The sequence below is a fragment of the Dermacentor albipictus genome, unplaced genomic scaffold (genome assembly GCF_038994185.2).
Source record: "Dermacentor albipictus isolate Rhodes 1998 colony unplaced genomic scaffold, USDA_Dalb.pri_finalv2 scaffold_13, whole genome shotgun sequence".
Classification (NCBI taxonomy): domain Eukaryota; kingdom Metazoa; phylum Arthropoda; class Arachnida; order Ixodida; family Ixodidae; genus Dermacentor; species Dermacentor albipictus.
The window spans coordinates 14,146,504-14,167,434 of NW_027225567.1; the positions used below are offsets into that span (position 1 = coordinate 14,146,504).

Consider the following 20,931-nt stretch of genomic DNA (forward strand, 5'->3'; position numbering starts at 1 on the left):
GCCGTCTCCATGGTTGGAAAGCAGACTGCGCAGCTCGAGCGTGACATGCCGGCCAACTGAGTCGCTTTCGGCTGCACGAGCTATTATTATGAAAATGGAAACAGTAATTTCTTCAGATTTCCGCCCGCGAAGGTTAATGTGGAAAAGTTTGTGGACGGCAGCGGTGAAGCGGTCGAACCCGGACGGCACGCCGTGGCAGCTAACAGTGCATTCTAGGATCTGTGGCTCATGCAGGCGACTATTCCCTTGTCATATCCTGCCAGTTCTGCAACGCTGAACAGAAGGCCAGCGACGTGCTGGCAGGGCTTGCTGAAGCTGTAAAATATGAAGAATGCAGTTTTCCTTCGCGCTCGTCACTGAGTGACCCTGAGTATATGCGAGTACGATTAAGCGATTTGTGAAAAACGGCGCAAACAGATACGGCCAGTTTATGTACTTCATGTCATTTGCGAGTCTGCGCTCATCTTCTTTTTTTTTTCGTACATTTCATTTTTGTTGCGCTCTCTTCCACCATGACTTCGAACCAATTCGTCAAACTATCTGCCTTGATGAGTATTCGCGAGTAAGCGGGAGCGTACTAGCCTGCGGACGCACGCGCTGCCCATATTTAAGCTAATATAACGTATATTAAATAGGCTGGCGTAAGCTTTGAGGCCTTAGGGCTCGCAAAAACAGACTGAATAACCTACCGCGTACATATAGCGCATGCGAAGTTTGGGATACGGCTTCGTAAACCACAATCATGCAACACAGCAGTTTGGCGAAACAGCACGAGATGAATATCAAATTTGCAAGCTAGAACGTGTACATCTATTCTTCCATGCAACAACTAAGAGTTCGAGGAATGCGACAGGCATAAAGCACTCATCCGGCCACACATTCACAGTGCTCTCCGGCAATGTCGCCAATGGCTTTTGTGAACTATGCTGTAACCACGTAGATGCCCGACTTCATGGATGGCGTGTACGTAGCTCCTATGAGGACAAGTGGAGGGTCCACGGTGTTTACGTTAAGTTTTATGTGCTTAACTTAACCCTCTCTTTTGAAAGCCCATCGGCGGTGTGCCTGACAAACGGACGAAGAGTTGGCATGAAGATAACCCCACGCATTGTCGCTCGTTATGCAGCATTCTGAGAAGTCAGTTGTCCGTCCAATTTGCAAAAATGGCAAGAGAATGAAGTCCTCTTCAATCATATTTAAGGCAGGTCATATATGGCAACTACCAAAGAACGTCGACGCTTTCACAAAACGTGAAAGAAGCTCTGCAAACGTCGCCACTCGATGCCGCCGTACCAAAGCAAGGCTGGAGCCGGGATGTTTTCCAACCAAGCGGCGAGGCGCAAGCTTCCTGTTTTTCGCGCTAGGTGGCGCTCCGACTTCTGCAAGTGGTCAATTTTACGGAGAGTACCGTGCTGCTTAAGCACCCTAAAACAAACAGTGTACATTTGCATGTGCTCTGTAGTCACAAACCATTGCAATGTATATGTCGCACCTTTTCGCATTTTATATTGCAAAATTGTGCTTATTCAATTTCTGATGCAGTCAAAATTTCTGTTCCAGACATGCAGTAATGAGGATGGCACCAGTATAAAGCAACACACTCCATGCACTAAACAGAAGCTGCTGCCTGCTACAAGGTCATTGTGTGGACTTTGGCTGCTACTGCAAGGTAAACAACACCTGGTTCAGAAATAAATGTGCTTGATATATGCTGTATTGGCTTGCTAGTCTTGAGATACATGCCATTTGTTTGTAGCAGATGATATGAACATTTGTTCATATTTACAGTTCAGCATAATTAGTTCGAACATAAAAGAAAACACTACATGAGTTTGGATAATCTCTGCTGTATCTCATGTGCCATAGTTCTGCCCCAACAGAGTCTGTGCCAAGTGCATCTTGGTCATCACGGGAGCCCCCATCTACACCAACAGGAAGGGGCTGGAGCTGAATTTGCAAGACCACGAACAAGGAAGCCATTCCAGAATTATTTGGATGAGATATCAAGTCTACGGACGACTGTTTCAAGAGTGAAAAGAGCCTACGCCATCATTCGACCAGCACGGATATTGGCCGAGTCATCCAGGTACCTCAACAACAAAAATTATTTGTCTTCAGATGGACCTGCAACCTCTGAATAAGCACAGACGACGCTGGCTAAGAGTGATCTGTCAGCTTGCCCTTCCTTAGTGAGCTTCCTGGCCTTGCCAATTCTTGCCAAGTATAATTTTGTTTCAATGAATGCAAGCTTTTTCATTCCATACTTTTGTTAGAGTTCATTCCTATTCCTCATACAAACATTAAAGGTCAACCGATTCTTTGCTCATACTTAATGCCAGTCACTGTCTAGTAGCATAACATATGTGTAGCAGTTCTTTCTAGTGTATGTTGCCATGTGCAATTCCTCTCCTGAAATAGCTGATGCGGCATTGGCATGTGTCTTGCATTAACCTTTACACTGAGTGCTATGTAGCATTTAACTTTTGTTAATGCTTTTGGCTTTCAATGCTTGCAAGGTAGAGTGGCTTCTTTCTTGAATGCAAGCTTTCTCATTCTCATATTGAATTCCTAGTCTCATTCAGGATTGCTATTCTTGCTCGACAGCCTGTGTTTTTGTGCAAGCTACATTGAAGCGATTGATTGCAGAATCTGGTTTCGGCACTGTCCGAATTGGTACTTGTCACCGTGTTACGTTTCTCATATGTGGGAGCCTGGTCAATTGCATTGGGAAACAGTCTCTCGAGGCAAGCACCTGCTCTTACAGTCCGCACAGTGACATAGACTGCAAATTTACACGCACCGTGGTTGGTGCTCCCTGTTCCGTCCTTTCCTGCTGCTGCCGTGTGCAAATTTTGCTTGTGGCCTTCCTTGGCCATGATTTGGCGTCAACGGAGACTCTCATACATAATTACATGGTTCTAAGTGTATGAAGTTGATATCCACATGTGTGGAAAGGCCTGCAAAAGTGACTGCAAAATAGTGATGTCCACAAAACCGACCATGCCCATATATAGAGAATGTGGGGGACCAAGTGTGAGTTACACAGAGGCATGCAAAAGAACAAAAAGAAACATGCAGGTTGGAAAGGTCGTAACGCTAAAATGCCGGGCACTTCATGTCGCTCTAGGCTGTGGCAGCAGATGCTTGCATCACCCGATTTCTTCGCTATGCAAGTTGCTCATATTTAACGCCGATTATCGGTATAAACACGTGGGACACACTGTCCAATCTGCTTGTGCTGCTGGATGTTGCTTGTTACCAGACTACCATGTGCGACGAAGGCAAGCACTATGCCTACAGTCAGACGGTTGAATGTGCCGCAAGCAACCCGTGTGCGTGTATGCTCACTGTTGCCATGTAGATCGTAGCCAATGCATAGTGCCAATGTATAGATTGAGCGTTATGTTACAGTATGCTGAAGTGATTTGATTGCATAATCTTGTTTCAATGTTGTCCCACTTGGTCATGGTCGCCGTGTTACATTTCTGGGATATGGCAGCCTGTTCAGTTGTATTGGCCAACGGCTTCTCGAGGTCAGCACCTGCAGTCCACACAGTGACACAAACTCCCTGTTTACATGTACTGTGATTGGTGCTCCCTGTTTGTCCTTTCCTGCTGCAGCCGTGGGTAAAGTGTGCTTGTGGCCTTTTTTGGCCATGATTTGGCGTGAACAGAGACTATCATACATGATTACACGGTTTGAAGTGTATGAAGTTGATATCCACATGGGTGGAAAGGCCTGTAAAAGTGGCTGCGAAATGGCGATTCCCACAAAACAGACCACATCCATATTGAGAGCAGGTGGGGCACCAAGTGTGAGCGACACATTAGTGGCCACCGAAAGAACAAAAAGAAACGTGCATGTAGGAAAGGAGGTAACACTAGGATGCCAGGTAGTTCATGTCGCTGTGTTGGCTATGACAGCAGGTGGCCTGCGTCACCCGACTGATTCGCAGTGCAAGTTACGGCGACTGTCAGTGCAAACAGGTGGGGCACTGTCCAATCTGCTTGTGCTGCTGCTTGTCACTCGTTACTAGACCACCATATGCGACGTAGGCAAGCACTGTGCCTGAAGTCGGATAGCTGAATGTGCTGTATGCAACTTGTAGTGCGTGAATGCCCACTGTTGTCATGCGGATCTTAGCCAATGTACAATGTATTGTCTGAACCTTATGCGGTGATTGAATGCAGAGTTAATTTGATAATGGTCGCCGTGTTATGTTTCTTCGATGTGGCGACCTGGTTAGCTGCATGGGCAACAGTCTCCCGAGGTAACCATCTGCTCCTGCAGTCCGCACAGCGGCAAAGACTCTCAATTTACATGCACCGTAATTGGTGCTCTCCCCATTCGACATTTCTTGCTGCAGCCGCCGGCAAATTATGCTTGTGGGCCTTCATCGGCCGCGATGTGACGTGAGCGGAGACGGCACACGTTATTACATGGTCCGAAGTTGATAGCCACATGGGTGGAAAGGCCTGCAAAATGGCGATGCCCACATTGAGAATGTAGGGCACCAACTATGAGTTACACATTAGCGGCCCCCGAAAGAACAAAAAGAAACGTGCAGGTTGGAAAGGCGGGAACGCTATAATGCCGTTTCGTCCATGTCGCTGTGTTGGTTGCGGCAGCAGATGCCTTGCGTCACCCGATTGCTTCGCAATGCAAGTTACGGCGATGCAAACAGGTGGTGCACTGCCCAATTTGCTTGCACTACTGATTGTCGCTCGTTACCAGATCGCCATGTGCGGCGACGAAAGTGAGCTGTTTACGAGCTCGCGTTCATGGTTTCAGCGCACCTCGGCATGCAAATTTTATTTCTGATCTTGTAGGAGAAGGTGCACTGGTTTTCTTCTGCCAATAAAGTTGCATGTCCTGTTCACTCACTTGTGGCTTGTTTGTATGGGCGTCAGTAGAGGCTCTTTAGTCTCCTGGCCATTAAAACGCGGCAGCTGAGGCATGCCGCAAAGCCAGCAATTAGCACGGCGCGTGCCCAGCGTACGCCACCGGTATAAAGCGGCCATATTGAATATTGTACTAAAAAAAAAGACATTTCCGCTTCCTGTTTAAGTAGCGCCATCTGTCGGGCCCCCCACTAAGTTCCATGCGCTGCCGCTTCTTATTTTCGAACCACTGTGGAAGGTACAGTTTCCCTTCTCTAAAGTTGTTCTTTATTCTATGGCATTCTAGCAGCTTGACAGGCGGCACGACAAGGCATTGGACCAGAGCACGACGCACGACCCAACATGTGCGAAGCTTTGTCAGACCTCTCCGCCGGGCTCTTTGTGTAAAATGCACCTGAGCATCGTTGCTGGGTTCTTCTGCCAGCGTCTGCTTCGTCGGCGTTTCATGGTAAGGCCACATCAAGTTATTTTGCGCATTGTTAACTACTTATTCTCTTCGCATTTCGTTATGTCACTGTTAGCCGCATGAACGAGTGACGGCGGCCTTGCAGCCATGAACAGCTGCTGCCCATTTGCTACGCTGACTTTCATTTCGTGTTCTTTTTTATGCGTAGCAATGAGCGGTGATGCTAGCGAAAGCAGCGATGCGGCAGCGTCCGAGCTGCGATGCACGTTCGATACAATGACAAAGTCTGAAAATAATGTTTCGTTAAGAGATGTGGCCTATGAACACATGCCGCTCGGGGCAGAGAGCTTTATGATACGCGCGGCGACTGCTGAAAAAGTATAGTGCTCTACTTCTGCAAAAGAAAGGTACATGTGCAATATTTGCAGTATGGCAATAATGTGCCTTCTCCCACGCTCTGTACCAGGCTATGTGCGCTCGAGCGTTGTTAGCTGTTCTGCATTGGGCTGAAAATACGTGTTTTCATGTTTTAATTATGTATGAAGTCGTTACCGTAGAAAGTTCCTTGTTTCTTAGCCTTTGTAACAGTGCTTCCTTAACCAAAAAATAAACACGCATTGCATGAACGAACGCAGCATCTCCATTATAGAGCTTTGCAGGCTCCAATTATTGCTTATACGAAGGAACGTAGCGTCTACATTCAATAGCTTTGAAGCCTCCAGTATTGCAGGAATCTCCACCATTTCCTCAAAATACACTGTACAGCCAAAGGACATAATGCATACGCAAGGGCAAAATTCCAAGTATCAGAAGACGATCGCAAGGCTTCGAAGACAGCAGGTGAAGACCCCCAACACAGTGCTTAATTGCAGCCCTTTAATGATGGACACACTGGCTTACACATTCAAGATGAAGGTGTTGGTGCGTGCTCAATTATTTTTGCAGCCATTTTATTTCGGCACGCTACCAGTCACATAATTTAGCTGCCCTAATTCACCATCCTTCGCAGAAGTACAAGAAAAAGTCATATCGTTATTGAAAAATTCAAATCGGATTGGGGTTGATCGCGTTCAAAAGTGCGCCGTGTGACACCCGTATTATTTGCATTTCGTCGTTTCTTCCTGTTTTCATGTATCTGCCTCTTACAATCTTGCTGCAATAAATTGTCTGCTGTTTTTGTGTTCTTGACTGTGCAGCAAGTTCATTTATATTTAAGGAACACGGCACATTTATTTACAATACACTTTTTGGCGTGAGTTACTAGACGTACAATATCATAAGAGATAAAGTTCTACTTCCTCAACAGTTAGCATGATTGTTGCGCTGAGTTACAGCTTGAAACAGCAAATCTGAATTTAAATGAAACTAACATGAGTGAAACACCTTTTCGCCCAGCGGCACAAGCACCTGCATGAAATCACGTGGTTTCAACAAAGGTAAGGGTCGCACAAAACAAAAAAATACAAGAAACGAAACTGAAATTGGAGCCTCCAAGATTCGGCAGCGTGCGCGACCATCTTGAAGGCTGGTGCGTTTCGCCGATTCTGCTAGGTGCGCTAAAAGCTGAAGTCGGCTAGACGAAAGGTAGCATATACAGTTAACTCTAAAGTCGGCCGCAGGCGCCTATGGGAGTGTCCGCTCTTCTGTCAGGGCTTTTGCTCCTAAAAGCCTAGGCACTACGGAGGAGGTTTCTTAGCGCGTGTTGTAGGCGTTTGTCCCTAGGCATGCCGGCATTGTGGAGTGGAATCGAGTTTGTTTACGCTCGTACGCTGGCTGCTGCCGCGGTAGAATAGGTGAAGCAACAGGCACTAGGACGCCCGATTTGGCGACCGCTGTGTCGGACAGACTGTCTCGCACCTGCGGCGCTTGTGCTCAGTCAGTCGTGGCGGATCATAGCTTTCTCGTGCCTTACGGCGAAGTACCTTGTAAATAACATCACAGATGTTTGTGTGGGAGCAGTAGCAAACGTAGTAGAGCCCGGGCCGCATATATTGAAAATCTATAAGGCAGAGCGCCTTAACAACCGCGTTTGAACGCAAGTGGCTGAAACGACGCCGGTGACGATGACTGACTCAGCACCGGCGCCGCAGGCGCGAGAAAGCCTGCCCGACGTACCTTCAGAGTTTTCAGGCAAAGTTTTGACTGGTGTTGCAGAAGACGCGGGGCGCGGTAGTGCTGAACTTAGCGGCACAAGTTGGCGGCTGGACGTGATATTTATTCAATCGCGTTTCTTTTTTTCGTATTGCAACAACGTGTCATTATTTCGTATTATTGGTGGCGCCTCCAGGGCATCAAAGCTAGAACCCGGACTATTCTGTCGGTGTTGGCTCTCCGAGGCCTGCGCGTGCCAGGGGTATATAAAATGTCGCGGACAGCCAATTTTTTATGCAAACACATGCTGACAGGCTTTGGCCTCCGCGGCCCCAACCCACGGGCTGCCCTGCTTACAGCTTTGACCCCCCCGCTACCCCTTCTGTGCCCTGGAGATTCTGCGCCGCCTGCTTAATTTAACCTCAGGTGCTCTCCTGAGGCCTCCGTTAGCCGCTTAAATGTGCCCTCCTGGAGCAGTGCTTGTAAGGAATGCAATCTACCGTCGCGACGAAAAAAGCGACCTGCGACTTATACAACGCCAGTCAGAACCTTGCCCCTTCACACACAGCGCTCACCAAATGGGGCGTCCGTCAGAGGGCCACTGTCTGAACGCACGGGCAGACAGCGGCGGAGCGTAAACAAACTCGACCACACTACGCAATTCCGGCATGTCTAGGGGACAAATGCTACAACCTGCGCTCAGAAACCTCCTCCGTAGTGCCTAGGCGGAGTCATATATTTAATAGCGTCCTCTATCACCTTGGCCCGGATTTGCCCCGTAACCAGAATGGTGCGCTTTGCACCGCGGTGGTGGCGCACTGCGGAGGGTCAACATCGAGGGCAAAACTGCACCCCGTGCAGGGTGCTTGCATGCAGCGCTCCTTTGCCTCTGGCGTGCAAAACGTGCGCGAGCACGCGCGCGCGCACATTTTATTGTTTGCAGGTGCTGAGCAACCGCAGCAAGCGCTCGAACCTTGTCAAACTGCGTGCTCAGACATACCTGGTTGCAAGCAAACACCAATGTATTTTATAATTAATCCTGACGACCCGTTCACCGATTCTGTCCACTTTCGGCCGCTCTTCACCACATTGTTTTTGGACGAGGTCGATCAGCATGTAGTCCTCGCTGTCAGACGAACTTGAAAAAAAGCTCATCTATTGCGGCAACTAGCCGCGTTTCCTTTCTCATTGCCGACGTCTCCAGTAGCTAACTCAGTCGCAACTACTCCGTGGTCGCAACCGCAGCTATCGGGCAAGAGCGTCCGCGGTTCTCCAGTCGGCAGTGCCCGCGCGCCTTCCGCAGTGCTTGCTGGGATTGCACCAAGACGCACCGCCGATGTTCTAGGTGCGAGATGGGGCAACGGAAAACCGCTCCAACAGGGTGCACTTCCGGTAATCGAGGATGGAGACATACAGGACGTTTAAGCAAGAAATAGCCAAAGAAAATATTTACGATAACTCTAAGGGAAGCTCATTGTTGTTTGAAGCCAGGACAGGTGTACTGCGGACTAAAACGTATCGAGGCAGATACCAGGAGATAGATTTGGTGTGCGAGGCATGTGGAGAGGAGGAGGAAACGGCTGAACATCTGATACTTGCTTGTAAACAACTTCACCCTGCAGTTGAATCTAACGGGGAACTATTCAAAGCTTTGGGTTTTAAAGGGACACTAAAGGTTACTATTAAGTCAACGTGGACTGTTGAAATACCATCACAGAAACCTCCAAACACTCGTTTCGTGCCAAGGAAAGACTTATTTTAAGAGAAAATGCGTTCTGAAGCGTCCGCGTACCTCTAGCGCAGTTCAAATCGCCCGTCCTCCGATCGAGGAGTACTGACATCATTGTCTCATAGTGAAGTTGCGCCATCGGTGAGTAGAACGGCGTCCGCAGACGGCGCTACGGCTTTTCTGCGCAAAACGCAAACGCGCGGCCAGAAACAGAGCCGACAGCAGCGCGAAAGCGGGAGTATGGTGGCTAGCGGAAGGACAAACGCGCGACCATGGGGCTCTTCCATTGCCCAGAGGGCGCTGCGAGAAAGGTGCTAATAGGTGCCCTCTGTCCTAAAATGGGTCGTACCAAGCTCGGTCGTCTGCTTCGAAAAGCACGCTTACAATATGGACCCGCCACTTTCGGTTGCGTTGTAGCACGGCCTGCTGCGTATATCGGGCGCCAAAGATTTTTTCAGGGGTGGCACACTGCTTAAAGGCAAGAAATTATGCAGTGCCGACTACGTGTACGCCGTTCAAGAATTAGGCGGCGAAGATTTAGCACGGTGTCAATCGCAAGTGAAGCGAGTCACGTACGAAGTGGAACTACAGGTAAGGCTTGCACGCTAGCTGCTAGATTCAGGCGCGAACGCGAGGAAATGCGTGCTATAAATGAATCCACAGCAGCGATAAGCAGACATGTGTACGGAACTGCTCGAGCACACGACGGTACGCGCCGCGATGGCAGCGGTCTTTCGACGTGCCGCCAAACGGCGCGCCTCCTGCAATCTTTGTTGACTGCATGCCGCTAAACTGATGCAACGCATGTGAGCTCGCGCGAACGGTCGAATCGCGCTGCAGCGCGAGCTCGTGTGCTGCTAGCTTTTAATGACAGCGCTCGAACATCGATGTGCTGCAATCAATATTGCCTTGCTGCGCTGCCTCAACGTGCTGGCTTGAGATCAAGGATGAGCGCATTTAACTCTCTTAACCTGTGCTGCTCGTAGAGTAGTAGTGAATTGTCATCGAATGAGCCCGACCATTTGTGCTCATTTGCACACACTTCACCACTTGGCATCGGTCGAATTGTTAATTGTCGCTGTGGCCGGGTCTCGAATCGTGAATTACCAGCCATGCCAGCTGCTATGTCGGTCTGCTGTCGGTACTGTAGGTGCAAAAAAAAACGAAATTTCGAACGCAGATAATCAAGCAAGCTTCGAGACAGGCGAAGCAGTCAGCATGGCACGAAGTTTCGCTTAGAACTGCAGCTATGCAGCGCGCCCGACGCTCCACTTCGTGAGGCCTTGAAGGAAAACGGTAGAATCTGATGTTGGGATTCAGGCCTTCTTGTTCATGGCAGCCCACGACGCAGTAGTAATGACGGTGACGCCTTTTCGAGGCTGGGCTAGGTCTCTCCAAATCGGCATCACGGATTCCTTCTGCTCACAGCATTACGTCTCACGGCACACGGAGAGTCCGTTTTCGTTAAACTATAGGCTGCGGCGAGCTCGCAGCGTGGTCGGCGTGGTCTGTGAGAAGTGATGAGCCTTTTCGCACTCGCAACAGGGCATAAAACAGTGCGAATCGATGCAAAACTCGGCCTAGAAACCTGCTTCACCACAGCCAGAGCTCAATACGACCCAAGCTGGCACGACCCAGATGTCGTTTCCCGCACCGCCACCAGGCACCGCTACTATACCTCAAATTCCAGCGCAAGACGCCCATAAGCTGGTACTTCATTCTATGACGCAAACTTCGACGCTCGTTGCAATGAACCCTGACACCGACAGATTGGCTCGCGATGGTGGGCTCAACCTCAGCGATTTGAGCACCGACGAGCGCGACCTGCTGCTGAGGGCTCGCGCTGCCGGCGTCGTTGCGTACTACGACGGCGGCCTCGACACCGGCTCTCCGGAGCGGGAAAGCAACGAGGGCTTCCCACGACATCACATGGACGTGGCATTCCCGCTGCTTGTTCCAAATGAAAGTGTCGGGAGCCAGCAGAACCCTCACAGCACAACGCGATAACGAAACTAGTGAAACTCCAAAGCATGCGCGGCGCAGAGTCGAGCGCGCAGAGTCGAGCGAAAACGAAACCTGTCGAACACCTATATTAGTGAAGGGCAACGTCAAAATGTTATTTTTTCTTAGAATCAAATCGACGTAGACAAGTAGCATTTTTTTCCGTCTTATAATCGAATGAAATGTAATACGAGTAGTTGAGTATTAGTAACACAAATTATGAGGAGTGCTTTCGTCATCGGGCTAGTACCGGAATGTCGCTGGGGGGTCTCAAATCGTGTCATGCATTTACCTCAATTTCTCAGTTACTAAAGATCTGTTCGCGATTATTGGCGGCGAGGAGTTACGGAGTCGCCATCTAGCGGAAGCGCTTCGCTGTCGTAGTATGAGGGATCATGCGGCGCGCTCCTGATAGGTTTTGCTGTCAGCGCTCACTGAAAACACCACGCGCGAGCTCTCTCGGACATTTCTGTAAGTACTTTCGAAACGAGAGAAGTTTTTTACTGTCTAAATAATAACCTTGGGCAAATTGAAAGCACACAATCGTTTACAGACGCTATCTCTTTACTGAGTACGTACAGTGAACACCACTGCTCGCGGTCGCCGCGATGGAGTCTCCCGAACCGGCTTCTTGCGTGAAAGGTAAGTAAACGCTGAGAGCAAGCTATGTGAAATATGTTCTTATAGTGTTTGTATAACTAAATGGAGCGAAATAGAACGAAGCCTCAATGCAGTGATCGCGCAGATTCCCAGCGACCAGCGCGTCTGAATGCTTGTCCGCGCACTGTTTCGCTTTCTCCGCGCGCGTTTTCGCAGCGTGCCATGAGCTTTAGGCCGCAAAATATGAGCATTTGACAGTATACAAGCAACCATTGTTGCGTGGGTGCTATCAGAGCTGTTCAAAAATAACTTCATTGTAGAGACTTCGACGCCTACGGGGACTGTGATGTGCCGTCGCGGCAATTCAATCTTTTTTTTCTTCTAAATTCCTTCACCTTTCTATATTATTTCTCGAGTTGCGTTGCACTGTATGTTTATCGGTGTTCTCAGCGTGCAATTTCCCGCTGCTCCTTTTTTGTAATCCAGTGCATGCATTAATCCATAACACAAACATGACCATATGCCATGCTTTCTTTAATGTACTTCTTACCACTCCCTTTCCACTCCAGTGAACTTTCCAGTATCTATAGCATCGACAAGTTCATAGACCAAACCGTCATGACATAAGTCGGCCAGCGGACTCGGGCGAGCGTCTCTGCGCGTTTTCAGAGCATCGCAGACCGGGCGCCGTAGCAGAAATCTTCCTCGCATATGTGCTTGCTGCATACCCGAGTTGTAGCCGATGTTTGCCGGTTTTATGTTTCACGAGCCAAACTTCACGCAGCTTGTCCTGCGGCTACGTGAGAATAAGGCTGACTGCAGGCTACGTTGCGTACATCCGGCATTGTGGCACCAAGCAGTAGCTTACCATGTTGCGTGCCTTCAAAGGCAGCCACTACCTATTGTAATGCATTTAAGCGTTGTAAAGGAGACACTCAAAGCACCAAAATTTTGCCACTAAATGAGGACCGCAGCGCACGAGGGAATTGAAACTTTCGTTTTCAGCTCGCTTTGGCGCTCCCTCCTAGCACGTCACGCCGACGGTGGCGCCAGGTTTTCCAGTGGTGGAGCTCGAGGCCAATATTGATGCCTTAGACGTTCTAGAACATTGCTCTATTATTTTAACTTGAGTTTCTGGTAACCTTTAGTGTCCCTTTAAAGACAGTGAAAGTAGAATAGACTTTGAACAGGTAGACATAACTAAACGAAGACTATCTGATTGGTGGATAATATCAATGCAAAAGTAAAGGAGTAAATACATAGGTATGCATGCATATAGAACCATTAAAGGCTAGGTGGCGCGCGCCGCCGCCGCCCGATTCAAAGGGTTGAGCCTCAATGATCCATCCATCCATCCACCGATGGTCGGTGCGCACAAACTCTATGGTGCGCACCAAGGCGCTCCGGTGCGCACCGGTGCGGGTGATCGAGGACGCTATAAAAAAGCAAAAGCCCCCAGATTTTGCCTATCGCGCTCGCTCTTACTCGCGCCTGCGCAGAAGCTGCTGGCGATCCCTCAAATGAACGTCTCATGCCTTTCACCCACTTGCGTTCAAGCGTGGTTGCTGGTTAGGCCTTCCTAGATTTTCAATATCCGCGGCTCGGGCATCAGTGCCCGCTGCTTCACCTATTTTACCGCGCCGGCAGCCAGTGTCCGAGGGTAAATGAACTCGACTCCACTCCGCAATGGACAAACGCTTACAACACTCGCTAATAGCGTCCTCGATCACCTTGCCCCGGGATTGCCCCGAAACCAAAAAGGTGCTCTTTGCACCGCGGTGGTGGCGCACTGCGGAGGGTCAACATCGAGGGCAAAACTGCACCCCGTGCAGGGTGCTTTCATGCAGCGCCACTTTACCCCTGATGCGCAAAACATGCGCGAACACGCGCGCGCGCACATTTTGTTGTTTGCAGGTGCTGAGCATCTGCGGCAAGCGCTCGAACCTTGCCAAACGGCGTGCTCCGACATACCTGGTTGCAAGCAAACACCAATGGATATTATAATTAATCCTGCCGACCCGTTCAACGAACCTGTCCACTTTAGGTCGTTCTTCACCACATTGTTTTTGGACGAGGTCAATCAGCATGTACGTCGTCTTCGCTGTCAGACGAACTTGAAAAAAGCTCATTGATTGCGGCAACTACTAGCGCTTACTTTCTCATTCCCAACATCTCCACTAGCTAACTCCATCAACTCCGTTGCAACCGCAGCTATCGGGCCAGAGCATCTGCGGTTCTGCAGTCGGCTGTGCGCGCTCGCGTCGCGCGTCCCGCAGTGCTTGCTGGGATTGCACCCCGGCGCACCGCCGATTTTCTCGGTGCGAGACGGGGCAACAGAAAACTGCTCCAGCAGGGTGTGCTTCCGGTGACCGAGGATGAAAGTACGCACCAAAACGCACCGGTGCAGGTGATCAAGGACGCTATAAGAAACCTCCTCCGTAGTGCCTAGGATCCAGCATAGTTAGGATATAAAAGTGATAGGTAGGGTAATAGGTTAGTGATCGAGGGCTAGGATTGACCTCAATTTGAAGAGAGAAAAATTGGTCAAGAAGAAGCAGGCCAACCTAAAGGCAGTAAGGGTAAAAGCAGACAAATTCAGGCTGGTACTTCAAACAACTATGCAGCCCTACAGAACAGAGATGATGATGACATAGAGGTAATGAATGAAACCGTAACTAGGCTGACTTCAGAGGCAGAAACTGAAGTGGGAGGCAAGGCATCAAGGCAACCAGTAGGCAAGCTCGCCCAAGTAAGAAAGGACCTAACAAAGAAAAAACGAAGAATGAAAGCGTCCAACTCAAGAGACTGAGAAAGACTGAAGAAGCCTTAAAAATGGATGCAGCCTGAAATCAGAGAGAAGAAAACTTGGCATAGGACAAACCGAGATGTATGCACTGAGAGATAGGCAGGGTAATATCATCAGCAATCTCAAAGGTATAATAAAAGCAGCGGAAGAATTCTACACTGCCCTGTACAGTACCCAGACGACTCAGGAGTACTCTATTTGAAAACAATAATGAACCGGATACAGAAACTCCTCCTATAACTAGCGATAAGGTAAGAAGGGCCTTGCAAGATATGAAACGAGGAAGAGCAGCAGGAGAAGATGAAACAACAGTCGATTTAATCAAAGATGGAGGAGAGAAACTGCTTGGAAAACTGGTGGCTCTTTATACGAAGTGTCTAGCGACTGCAAGGGTCCTAGAAAACTAGAACAATGCAAACATTATAATAATCCACAAAACGGGAGGCACTAAAATATTGAAAGATTGTAGGCCCATTAGCTTACTCCCAGTATTATATAAAATATTGCGACAGGCCTGTGACATTTGCTTGTTTGAACTAGGCGCATGGGTGCCATCGCTCAAGAAAAGAGGAGGAAGAACAAGCTGGGCTCGCGTTGTGAATCTAACCGGTCAGCACTATAACCGCTATTATAAATATAACCTGTAAATGGTTGCTCGTCTTACTGACTCATCCTTCGCGTAACATTGTGGTAGAGGTGGAACATTCTTCGTCCTCGTCACGGAGCTCCGAAGCGGCCGCACCCGTCGTCTTCTCAGCCATGGCTTCCAAAAGAACCACCCCGTCGCCACCTACACCTGCGGCGCCTACCACAATATACGTTACAGTTCCTAGTCTTCGTGATCCTGGGACATTCTCCGCCCAAAATGACGTTGACATCGACGACGGGCTCAGCATGTATGAGCATGTTAGCCAAAGCCACCACTGGGACCCTACCATCATGCATGCCAATGTGATCTTTTATCTGGACGGGACACCGCATGTCTGGTTTCGCACCCATGAGGACAAGCTCTCCAGCTGGGACATCTTCAAAGAGCAGCTTCGCGACCTATTTGGCAACTCGGGTCACCAACAGGCTGCGCCAACAGGCCCACCCATTTCCTCACTTAGGTTTCTGACACGGTGAGAAGGGCTCTCTTGCTGTAGGTCAATGTCTAAACAGTGTGGCAGATGTGGTATTGCTTACGGTAGCGTAACAGGGGTGCTAAGGGTTCGAATGCACTTTCAGAAAATAAGTAAAACTAGAGTATGACCTTTGCAAATTAGGTGACCATTGATTTGATTCTGCACAGAGACTTTGTACAGGACTTGTCTGAATGTGCCTGTGGCCAATCGGATGCCTAAAATGGTGAATCGAATCCAGCATCTTTAATGCGTTTGGTGCACAAGGGTGATACACCACAGCACCATAATCTAAGCATGATCATATGAGGCTTTTATACAGGTACAATAAACACTTCATGTCCCTGCCCCATGATGTGCATGATAGTATTTTGAGGATATTCGTTGCTTTCAGGCATTTAACTTTAAGATTATGTGGGGAAAGAAGGATAGCTTAGTGCCAAATATCACATCTAAACTTGTGCTCCATATTTGATTGTCACGGGCAGCAGACTTGAACCGAATGTCAGAATAAGATGCTTGGTATTTCTTTACCATTGTACCTCATTCGGATTCTTCTTACGCTGGTCAAGTTCTGCTCACTCCAGCCCTCTAACAGTACACTCTGTCAGAGCAATCGAATCACTATCGGACACGACACCACGAGTGGTGTTCAAAGTACTATGCGGGGTCACACTCATTGGAATGTAAACAAAAGCACAAGATTAGGCAACCTTATATGCAGGGTGTCTACCAAGTTGACATTTCCAAATTCCCTGAGTTTTCCAGGTTTTCCCTGAGTGCCATTGAAAATTTCCCTGAGTGATGCAGAACTATGTTTTATGTCAAGACGGGCTGAAAACATGTCGCCTGAGGCTGTCATTCCCTAGTAGGCACATGACAAAAATTAAAGAAGCGACTTAATCCAATTTGAATACTAAAAAGTAGTATTTATGTAATTCAAGAAGAGAATAGAAGGCAGTGGTTAGTAAAATGCACAGCAAATAAAGTGTCTTCGAAAAACATTGCAATGGAGTCGGACATTCTCAAATACGAATAAAAAGGAGATGCATATAGAAGCAAATATTTTCGTATATGAGCTATTCCTATCAACTGATTGCAATCTCAGTGGTATGAGGCCCGAATTCTGTCACAATTGAGATTCTCTCTCAACACTCGTAAGTCAACCTCAACTGTTCTGAAATACTCTCAGCCCGCGCACGACGCCCCCGAGTGTTGTGTTTCGCTGCTTTAAAGAGTTTATTTTGGTTTGGATAAGGGACACCTGCATCTCGGCATCAGCCAAAACTTTATTTTTTGAGCTCAAGCTCCTTCAAAACGGCGGCAGCAAGCTTCCTTTCCCGTTTATTCCTCAATGCGTAGTTCATTTCTGTTCTTGTCCTCCTTCCGCCACTCGTTCGCCCCAAGGACCATTTGAAGCATCTTGGTCAGTTGCACAGTCCACGACCGATTTTTCGAACTCCCTAGGAGCCGCGAAAACGTCCGAAAATTCGGCCAGTTGCAAAAAAATAAATGCGTGTCATTTACTGCCCTTAGGGACTCAAACCGCCACAGGCACGTTCGAAAACGCTCTGAAGGCCTGTCGCTACACATATTAGACATATCGGTGCTCGTAATATGACAGGAAATACCGAGTGCACGCGTGTATAATTAAGGAATACTGTGTTCCGTGGCAATAGCCCCTTCCCACGCTTGTTATGCTTCACTGCAATACTTTTGTTTATGCTTCACCAAGTAACATTTCTTTCAGAGGCGAAGCTGACTTTCAGGAACCGGCATTTTCTATGTCAATCGCGAGGATCACAAAGGCGGAGTCCATGCCATTGCTGGCAGCAGCCAATTCTTTCAATAAAAAACTCGGCACCCAACGACAAGAAGTTTCATAGCGAACGTCGAAGCAGCTAGGCCTAGCGTTGCCGCAGTGGTGGCAACGGCTGCCAGCGGATCTGCGTGCGAGAGTGCCGGTTCGAGGTGGCGAAGTAATCAAAACGGCAGCCGTGGTTCCTTTGATTATTGCCGTTTCGGACTTGCCGTCACGGCAAACCGTCCGGAAAATCGGACGGCGAAGATTTCTTGCGTCGGAAATTTCACACGTTCTGATACGTTGACTCTGTGGGGTACGTGACGGTGCCGCGAAGCCGTCCAAATTATCGGGAATCCGGAAAGTCAGTCCTTGACTGTACAGTAGCAACTCCTCCAGCCGACGGCAGGGCGTCAAAGACGATTCATTACGATTCCTGTCTGTTACTCGAGCCAGCATTACTGCGACTTTCGACCCTTAAATTTCAGTAAAATTGCCGCTAATTTTCCCTGATAGAGGCCCAAATTCCCTGAGTTTTCCCTGACTTTTTCCAGACTACTAAAAATCCCTGAGAATTCCCGGTTTTCCCGGTTGGTAGACACCCTGATATGTTGCTTCTTATCGGAGAGTTCCAAAAGGAGATCTCCGCTTGCCAACTTGCAAACTGAAAACCTGGGCCAACAGCTTCAGTTATCTATCTGGAAACCAGAAAAGGAGAGGTCATTATCTCATCCTTTTCTGTTTTCGCAGAATGTATAACATGAAATCAAGGAAAATTCTCAATATGACAGCCAAACTTCAGTACGCCTTCGTTTCTGCGGGCGATCAGGGAGTGCAAGGAAAGAACTTGCCATAGGTACAGAGAATTTTCGGCAGCAGCGCAGCCAACCACCATGGAGCCCAATGAGGGGACATTGCAGGACTTTGAAAGGACAGGTCCTGCATACACCAGCTGTACGACACCACTATAACCAAATATGGTATACCCAAGGTTGGCTACCCACACAAGGTTAACCCTTGCTGCTCGAGAAACCTGAAGTAAAAGCAAATAAAGAGAGGACAGAGAAACCTTAGAAAGTCGAATATTGAAGAGAAGGATAGGGAAATGCAACTAGCAATTTCACTTGGATGGGTCAGCCCGAAAGTGCTGTCTACATGAAGCGGAAACAAAAGAGGCGTATTGCATCCACCAAGAGGCCTTAAAGATTCAAACACCCAGCATTGGGTCAGGCTCCAGGATCCCCTTTTCCCTGGACACGGCTAAGCCATGCATGATTCAACGCGGGAGAGTCCGACCCCGCTGTGCTCGGGTCTGTGGTGTCGCAACACACCAAAAGCCTGCCGACGTGGATGCCCCTGCGGGGGCATCCTCCATGGTTCAAGTGAACGCTTCATGTCAAAAAATAAAATAAAGCATTAGATTCAGAGTTCAGTTTCATCAATTCGAGCAATACTACAATACATTGTGTTGCGTTGAAATGTGCAAACAAGAAAAGTCAACGATATGCGCTAAAGCTAATAAAACTCTAGGATTTCTGCATTGGCATCACTACCATCTGCCATCCAACAAATGGCCTACCAAATCTTTGTCTACCCACAACTAGATCCGCAACCAGATCAAGCCACAACCAGATCGATGAAGCGTATTCACGCTTCATCGATCTGGTCTCCTCGACAAAAGTATTTCATACATAAGTTGAAATCCATCCAAAATAGTGCTGCCTGTTTTATAACATGCAATTACAATTGTAAATCCAGCGTTAGTCAAATTTAATGTAATATTATGCTTATTACCTCGTTTTATCGCTGTTGTATTGCTATTCTATGCCTTTTTCCTAAGTACTTGTACAATTCGTGGTCTTAGTCATCTCTCACTTGAAATTCCCTTGCACAAATCTGGTCAACTTTATCATCATCTCATAAAGGGAAAATGAGACATTAGCAATTGCTACAAAGGAAACCCATACGGTTTTTTCTTGAAAGGATAGGATTGTCTCATTTTCCCTTTATTTATTACTTCCCTCCACTGTTGTGTCGGCTGGCGCTCATCTTGATAAAAGCACTCTGCGAAGTGCGCATGTGCCACTAAGTGTTAAAAGCAGAGTGCCCCTTGCTAGCGGCCCTCTCTTTCTTGCCGAGCCTCAACCCACAAGCATGGGTCAATAAACGTCGTTCACCCGGAACTTGTCTGATCCTTTCGGCACGCCTGGCGCAAAACGTAACACGTGGCGACGAGGATGGGATGTTGAAGAGTTGCGCAGCGTCAAGGAAGGCAAGTGTTCTCGGCATTCAGCCTCTGCTCAGTATCAACGAATGAAGAGTGCTGCTTTTTCTTTTCTTCGCTGACTGATATCATGAACAAAGAAGCCAGTGCAGGTTCGACGCAGTTTGCTGCTCAGTTCAGCCACGTGGAACCATTCGACGTTTCTACGAATGACTGGGCATCGTACGAAGAACGGCTGACGTCGTTTCTTAACGTCAACCGCGTTCCCGAAGGTGACAGAGTACATGCATTCCTGAGCATCATAGGCCCCAGTACCTACAGTCTTCTGAAATCGCTGGTAGCCCCGGAGCTGCCTTCAGCCAAGAGCTTCGAGGTACTAAAGAAGACGCTGGGGGACCACCTGTCGCCGAAACCATCGGTCACTGGCGAGCGAGCAAAGTTCCACAGGAGGCAGCAAGTCGAAGGCGAGTCCATTTCTGATTACGCTGCCGAGCTACGGAAGCTAGCACGAACCTGTGACTTTGGAAGCGCGCTAGATGAATCCCTTCGGGATCGTTTCGTCTGCGGCTTGTTAAGAGAGGATATACAGCGAGTGCTGTTCACGTAGGATAGCAAGCTTACGTTTCAGAGAGCGGTAGGGCGCGCTGTGGCTATGGAGGCGGCAACGAAAAGCACTGCGGAAGCCCGTACAGGTGTGTCTACAACCAACCTCATGCATAAGGTACAGGCAACTGAGTGTCCAGTCACAGGCATGTTTTCGCTGCAGAACGCCGAAACATTCCGGCAAAGCGTGTCCCCACGTAAATGACAAATGCTACAAGTGCAACAAAAGGGGGCACCTACAATGAGTTTGCCGTAGCACCTCCGGCACGTCGCGTGGGAAACGCCCCATCAAGGACACCATAAAAACGTTATCGGTGGTATCCCGCTCGGAAGTGGTAGCCGTAAAGGGCGTATCTGCTCCCAGTATTGAGCCCATCATGGTACCGATGAAAGTAAATGATGCGACAGTCCCTATGGAGCTAGATACAGGTGCCGCCGTCACAGTCATGCCTTTCAAACAATACCACCAATTTCTTTCATCAGCCAGGCTCAACCCGACAGAAGTGAAGCTCCACACCTATACAGGAGCCCTGGTGATCCCAAAAGGCGTCCTACAAGTCGAGGTGCAGCACGGTGGCAACTTAGCGAGCCTTCCTCCATACGTCGTCAACGAGGAGGGGCCGCCGCTGCTGGGTCGGGAATGGCTT

The 20,931-nt window shown here is 48.7% G+C and overlaps 2 protein-coding genes across 4 annotated transcripts in view; one reads left to right on the plus strand and one right to left on the minus strand.

Moving 5' to 3' along the window:
- The window catches only part of LOC139051621 (uncharacterized), a 214,268-nt gene that overhangs the window by 160,678 nt on the left and 32,659 nt on the right, over nucleotides 1-20,931 (minus strand). The gene's annotated exons all lie outside the window — the stretch shown is intronic.
- Nucleotides 5,100-20,931, plus strand: part of LOC139051622 (uncharacterized) — a 290,263-nt gene continuing 274,431 nt past the window's right edge. For both annotated transcript variants that reach the window (XM_070528564.1, XM_070528563.1), the window contains exon 1: nucleotides 5,100-5,350. The gene's annotated coding sequence lies outside the window, so the exon portion shown is untranslated. The remainder of the gene's footprint in view (nucleotides 5,351-20,931) is intronic.